Raw genomic sequence first — 7,792 nt, 5'->3', positions numbered from 1 at the left:
CTGCAGAGGAGCCATTAAAAGGCTTTGCTGTTTTTTTTCTAAGACTATTCAATCCTCATGACTCATGAAGCTGCATAAATGTATATGGGTGAATAGCGGGGGGGCAGGGAGAGGGGGAGAGAAACATTTAAGGGTACTGGGACTGATGGAAGGGTAAACTCTCAAGTGCACCAGTAACTTTGAAAGCAAGGAATAACCATCTCTAAGGATGACAGCAGGGAGTCAGAAACAGTATGTAGTATTTCCTGCTAAATTTATCATGTCTCAAAAAAAAAAATCTCACTTGTCTGCACTACCTGCCGCAGACTATGGAAATAAAACATCACAAAGCATTTGCAATGATTATTTATATTTAAGATAACATCAAGGTTATCACTCAATTTTAATTCCCAAAAGGAAAGACTGATGGATACAAAAATATGGCATTTCTTTCAACAGTTAATTCATGTTTTTTTAAAATAATGTTTTAAACAGCCTTCTGTTCTGAAGTTATTGTCAGTGCAGACACATAGTTCCACGACTTACACAGTAAGTGCACGCTCAGCAGCAATGGTGTTTATGTTGCTCTTTTAGTTACACTAGATTGAGAAAAAAAATCCAAGAATAAATTAATCATAAGTCATCATCAAAAGGAGTTGAGTGATCTGATCTGTTATACATACGCTTGAAAAAAAAAAAACTTGAACAGCAAAAAAGAAGAGTCAGGAAGATGCCACAAAGCTTTACCATTTGCAACTTGTTGAAAGCATTTTGGTATGTCCTGCGTCCACCTCCAGGGATCGTTTTGTCATCCTGTCTCATATGGGTTAATTGAGGTTAATACCTCATTTGAGATACATACTCAGGTAGCAGCATTACTTTTAGCATGCCTATCTCATACCTACTGCTTTTCCCACACTTTATAACATTTGCAAAGAATATTATAAATTTTTTTGTTTGACTGTTTTAATTGATCAGTTTCTGGAATGGGACAAGGTAGAAAAAGTGGTGACAGGTCCCAAAAGTGTAGGGCATGGCTTGATGCACAAACAGTAGCTGCCCACTGTGCTTCTTTCTAAGTCCATAGCTCTTGTTTGAGAATTACTGTGCATATTAATTTTCTCGCTTGAGCACTTTCCAAGGTGTGAAATCTGAACATTCAAGTAGCTTAATACAAGTACACAGACTCCAATTCAGATCTAAGAGATACAGTGGGCACATTAGCCATTCAAAAAATTAACAAGATTAGACTAAATCCCTGTTTAACAATCCCAGTTGATTTTACTTACAGCAGATGAAAGATCCCACAGAACAACTAGTCCAGCAAGGAGAAGAAACCAGAAGGACAATATAATTTTAAACTGCTGCAATGCTTTGCAAAGCAAGCATGCTGCTTACCCTGACAAGTCAGATGCTTTAAAGGCCAGCTGCAGCTGAAAGGGGCTGTTCACACTTCACCACTCCATCCTGAGCTGCTGGACTGTCCCCACTTTTCCCCTTATAGACACTGGTGTGGCAGATCAGGTGATCTGATTCATTCAACTGACTTGACAGTGAGCTGGGTGGATGTATGGATGTATTATTTCACTGGTTGGGCTTTTTTTAAACCACAAGATCTACTACTAAATTACCTGAGGTATTTGATGCAAGGGAAGCAGCAGCCACGGTAGCAGGAAAAGAAGTGCTGAAAGGGGTGTATCATTACAAGTAAAGGATTACAAGTTTAGTTACAACGTTAAATCACCCATCACTCAAAACCACTACATATTTTTCTGCCTGAAAGAGGGCAGTTACTCCAACAAATGCTCAGGCATGATTTAATGCCATCTCTTGTTAATTCTACAGTATCAGAAGTGTCTGATGAATTAGCCTGCATTTCAAAGTCATGTCCCTAATCCTCTTTGAATTCAACTCATCACTGCTTGCTCTTAGCTCTAAGACTGACTCTCTAAAGAAAAAAAAAAAAGCTTTTCCACAGGAGAGGGAAGGAAAAAAGCACAGAAAGCAAAGGGTGTGGTGCTTTGTTTTTGGTTTTAATATTTAGGCACATGAGAAAGTCTTATATTTTCTGGAAGTCCAGGAAACTGAAGTTAAATAATTGCAAGAAAAACAAAGGACTGAATAAATAAGCAGAACTCAACTTAAAATGTATGCATCCAATAACTTAAGTACACTGAAGTATTCCAATAACCCAGGTATATCCAATTCTCCATCTATATACTTCTGAAGGAAGCAGTAGGCAATCCCTCAGCTGCAATACAAGAACCAGATGGGACAGAAGGGAAGAATAGAAGAAAAAAGACTCCCATGCCTTTACATACATCTTGAAGCACAGAGAGCAGAAAGGGAAAGCAATTAGAACTAAACCCTTTTCAGCTTAATTTTGTTTTATACGTATTTAAACCTGCAAACGTAACTGAGATCAAAAGGATATATATTTATCAGAAATGCAAGTATACGTAAAGGCAAAACTGCTGTGGCAGTCACATCCGCAGTTTGTTAGTAAAGGGAACAAGGTGACTATTATAACAAAACAACATAGAAATAGAATCCAAGAGAGCCATCTTGGATGAGGAAAAAGAAAAAAGAAAAAAAGAAAAACGAGATGCAGTTAACAGGTTGAGTGTTTTGCTGGATCAGATCTGCAGGGTTATGATGCAATGAAGCAACACAACATGACACCACACTTTCTCAGCCCTAACAGAAGGTTACTGCAGGCATATAAACAAACTGAAGATACGTTGAGACAAGGGAATTAAAGTTGCTGTGTCTTGGATCTTTTCTGTAGCATGCAAAAGCATTGCTTTGTTCTCTAAGAAAACAATAGGAAAACAAAAAGCAAGATTGACTTAAAATTTTTAAAGAGGGGAAAAGGTTAATCTTCAGATTCAGAAACTGAGCCACTGAAAAACAAGGGAACTATTTCCTTCTACCTCTTCCAAGGAGGACATCTTTGAACACAAACAGAATAAGTCCCACAAGTCTGAAAAATCACTTAGTAACTCCTCTAATTAAATAACCTTATGACAAGCTTGCTTTTGACAGATGACTTCTGCCTTCAATAACTCTGCGTATTTTCCCTTCCATCCCAACATTAGGATTTATGGACAAGTCTCTGCAGCTCTGGGCACATGACACAGTACACGTAGTATCACTATTTAGCATCAGTGTTTAACTGCAGATTCTTATTTTTTTTAAAAAAATCAAAAAGAAAAATATTGTCCACAGCAAGTGTAAAGTTTTAGTACAGTCCAAAAATTCTGACAGTAAATGGTATCTACTAATGCATTCAAACATTAAAGGCTCCATAGCATGAAATTCACACAGATAATTGCCAATAACATCTTTCAGTTTTGCCAGACCTAGGCAGCATCGTTCATCTGAAATACTCTGGACTACTGAATCAAAGCTCAACCCCGTAATGAAACGAATGCATATCACAAACCAGACAAGAAGTGTGAAAGGCAGACCCCTGCATCAGGAGGAAGAAACACTAATCACTACAGAAATAAGGGACATCTATACTTTCTTCAAATTCTTTCTGCCAAATTTTAGTACTAAGATTTGTATCCGAAGTAGGCAATGCAGATCTTTGTACCTCTGCTCAACACAGAACAAAACTATACAACATTATACCTTTGAAAGACACCATTCTGCAATAAGGCACCAACTGGAAAAATAAGCTTGCTTTTTTTGTCTACTAAGGTTAACACCCAAACTGATACTACTACAGGAAACCAATGTCAGAGCACCCTATTAGTAAAATTTCAACCATGCACAGACCCACAGGTTCAAGGCAGGAAATCAAGCATTTCGCCTTGCTGCTATACATTCTGCTCCTAGCACACAGCGCTGCTTTTCCTCCGAACAGCGCTTCATTAGTTTGTCTGTACTCTCTGATAAAGTACATTCATTCAGGCTGGGATCCCGTTTGTTCAGTCCCGAGCAAAGGCAGATAGTGAGACGCAGAGGGGAGCAGCAGCTTTATGCAGCTAGATTTTATACCAAGTGTATAAATGGAGACCTTTAGATACGATTTAAGTCCTGTGTGCAAAACCTTCAAGATTTCCACTGTGTATCAGATGTATCTATGAGACCTGGGAGAACGTAACCTTCAGTTGTGAGACAAAGCTAACAATACACAAACCTGACCATAGGAAAACGAGTTTTACAGGACTGAGGGGAAGATGTTTAGAAAGGACTGGGCAATTTACTGAAGCATCCCAAGAATTCTGCACACTTGCAAGCAGCAAGCTGGAAGGCGATTTCACCATATACAGGCACACTGGAGTTAATCTCATTCTAAAAAGAGGTGGGAAACCTCCTGGATGTTAAGGCTTAGCAAGAAGGGGATGGGGGCTAAAGTCGGCTCAAGTTATGGCCTATTCATCTGCAATCCCTCAGAGGAGAGGTCACCAACCGTGCACCCTTCGCAGAGATCTCACACAATGAGCCCTTACCATAGAAACTGACCTAAGAGGGGGAAAGCCAGAACTAAAGGCTGATCCAAGCATGACGGCTAAACCAGGTGCAGCACAGAAAGCTTTTGTGCTGCTCTCAAACCTACCAATAAGGAAAAGTCTTGGAATTTAAGAACTCAAAAGACTCCGACAGGAAAGATGACTCCAACTCCGATTCCATTTTAAGGCTGCCTAACTCAAACTATTAGAAACTTCCCAAAGTCGAAATTTAAACCCTTCTGCAGGATTTTATGAGCTACCATTTTCTAGAATTCATTAGCTCAAACAAGGTTTTTTTACTACCAACTTGGAAAGAGAATATTAGCCTTAATATTGGAAAATGCCAAAAGATGAGGTAAAAGCCATCATCTGTTTTGGAAGTCATGAATGGTATCTAAAAGATAAGAGCAAAACGTCAGTCCTATCATCTACTGCTTTCATAATACGTACTACCCCACTATTTTCAGCAGTGAGATCTCTGCCTCCTCTCACTCCATACGCCCATATACTGACATTTAAGTCAGAAGTCATCCCAAAATAAAAAACAGGATTTGAGGGGAAAGACTCCTTAAACTCGTGTGAGTGTATGCTTGTATTTGCACACACAAAAATATATACACACACATGCATACACACAGAGAGAAGTACCCTTTCGCATTGGTGGCCAGAAGTTAACTCAAATCGCAGACTTACTTTGTGGTAGAAAAATAGGGGCAGGCACAGGGTGGGAGACCAAGTGCACTTTCAAAAGTGCAACAGAAAAAACTTCAGGAGAAGCAACAAGATTTCACAAAAACTAAGGAAAAAAAATAGTAATATCAACTGTCTTGAACCCAGGCCACAGCAGCATTCTTAAGTTTAGCTGGTAGAATAAAAGGGTGTGTTCAGCTTCCTGAAAAATACATTGTCATGTGGATTACAGAAGTCCTTAAAGATGAGAGAGTAAGGACTACATGATACTCAGGAAAGACAATGTGTGTCTATATAATAGAAGGCAGCTCCAAATCACAAGTTAGCTCCTGTAAGGATATGGTTATCAGTTTGATGCTTGAACTGACCAGCAGGCTTCATATTGAGAAAGATCACTGCACTGCTGCAAGTATTTTAATTACTCTATGTGAACATACTAACTCATTCATATGTTGGTGGTCAATCAAGCAAGATACGGTGAGGTAATGCAGTAAGTATCTAACACTACAAATAATTTTTTAAAAAATAGCTCAATTCTCATGACCATAAAGAGTTTGTTTCATTAATAGGATATTACTACTTATTTCTCATCATTTTTCATTTCATTTTCTGTAACAGTCAAAACAGTAGCAGAACTAGCAGAATGAAATAGCTGATGTGGTGGGAAAGGAGTGAGGATTATTTAGGTATTGGCTATTCCACATAATACTCGGGAAAAAATATATTGTTTGAGACAGCAACGTTTTCTTTCCTTGCATCAGTCTGAAAACACGCGTTTTATTTATGCCCTTGCATACACTGCAGATGTGGTCCTCAGTTTTGCACAGCAGTGACACCACTTCACAGCTGAAGTCTGACTCATCTACTCTTTCCAATTGTCATCCGACTAGAACATCATCTCTACAGGATATCAACCTTCCTTCTGGCTAAAAAGGTGATCGCTGTCTTTAAATCAGTCTCACACTCCATTATGAAGTGCTACTGTGTTGACTAAATTTGTCAGAGACATCTCATGACACACAAAAAATAATTTTCAACACTGGACTGTGCAATCAGATTGCTATGGCTGTATTTTCCACTTTTACTGACTGTAGAGACTGTTTAATCTCTCTTTTATACAGAATCTTACTTCATGTAGACCTTTAAGCAGGCTTATCCTTTACAAACACATAAAACAGCTGTCCAGCCCCAACAGTTCAGACAACAGGGGGATGAAGGGAACAAGTAGTAACATGAGATACTCATGTAGATATCAAGACAGTTGCATCATTGGCTTTTTAAACTACTTCCTTCATCGTTGTTCTTTCAAATAATCCGTAATTCCTCATCACAATGAGGCATTAGAAGTGTCAAGTTTCATCAGCCAGTCCTTCCACTTCAGGGCTGAATGACAGTATTTCTGAGAGCAACAGGTTATAGCTGTAGACATCCAGTATCTCAAGCCTGAAAGCTAGATCCCCTAAGGCAAAACAAAAAATAAAACAAAAAACACCCCCCACACACACCCCCAAACCAAAACAACTTTTCTGGATATTTCTTAAGTCCTAGTTTGTTTCCCCCAAAAGATTTAGAGAAGAGAATAAGAAACAAGCTGTTCATCAAACTTGGAGGGATTCAAACTACATGAGTCAGAAGTTCTCAGATACTATCTTATCTTCCTAATGACTTGTTTTGAATAGTGTGGATAAATAAACCAGGTATAGTTGACTGGCTTCAATTTTTGAGGCCAGTCATGTTATCACGTTTATCTAACCCCTTATTCTAAAAGTTAGAGCCACCAGATTTTTAAAACCCCACACATTGCTCTAATTTCTTACCTCATTTTGTTTGTATTTTGGAAAAAAGCACCAAAATATTGAGCCACAGCATACAAGTGAAACTGAGCTTCAAAGAGGTAGTACTTAGCCCAGCCATACTTCTCACTTACACAGACTAATAATTCAAAAGCTATTTCTAGACTAATGAGTAAATATGATCTGTCAGATTCCTTAAATTGTGACTTACGTAGCCAGATTCATAGTTGAGTTGCAGCCTAAATGCAGCTCTACCATCATTTTTAAGACTTCAGTAAGACTAGAATAGATAACAGAACTATGCAAGCAGCAGCATTTATAAGCTAAAGCCATGAGAAATTAGGTTTTGCAATCTTAACGCACAAGGAGTTACAAATATTTCAATTCACAATACAGCTGTTCCTTCAGGGACGCATAATCTGATCTGTCCTTATCTACTATATTGTCTAGTTTCAAAGAACTTGACAAAGATGAAATATTGAAGTTTATTTTGAATTGAACAACAGATTCAAAAGCTGGAGAAGGAAGAAGAATAAGGAAGGAAAGAAACAGGACAGTCCATCAAAAGAGTTTTCTGGGGCGGGAGGAAGGCTAAAAAAAAATACTGACACACACAGATGCGAAAAAACTCCTAGAGAAAATGAAGGAAAGCTTCAGAACCACCAAGCAACAATTCAAAGCAAGTATTTCTTTGACATTTAATTCTCACTACTGAATACATATGTTTCAGATAACAGCACCTTTAAAAGGTTTATTATTAAAAACATAGACTGCTTGAAAACTCATTTATTTTGCACTTGCAGGAAACCACAGATAAAGACAGAGACATAGATTAGGTCACCTGCTCTTATAGCGTGTGCTGTTCTGTTG

This window comes from Pygoscelis adeliae, unplaced genomic scaffold (genome assembly GCF_000699105.1).
Source record: "Pygoscelis adeliae isolate BGI_AS28 unplaced genomic scaffold, ASM69910v1 Scaffold77, whole genome shotgun sequence".
NCBI lineage: Eukaryota > Metazoa > Chordata > Aves > Sphenisciformes > Spheniscidae > Pygoscelis > Pygoscelis adeliae.
This window is presented reverse-complemented; position numbering follows the sequence as displayed.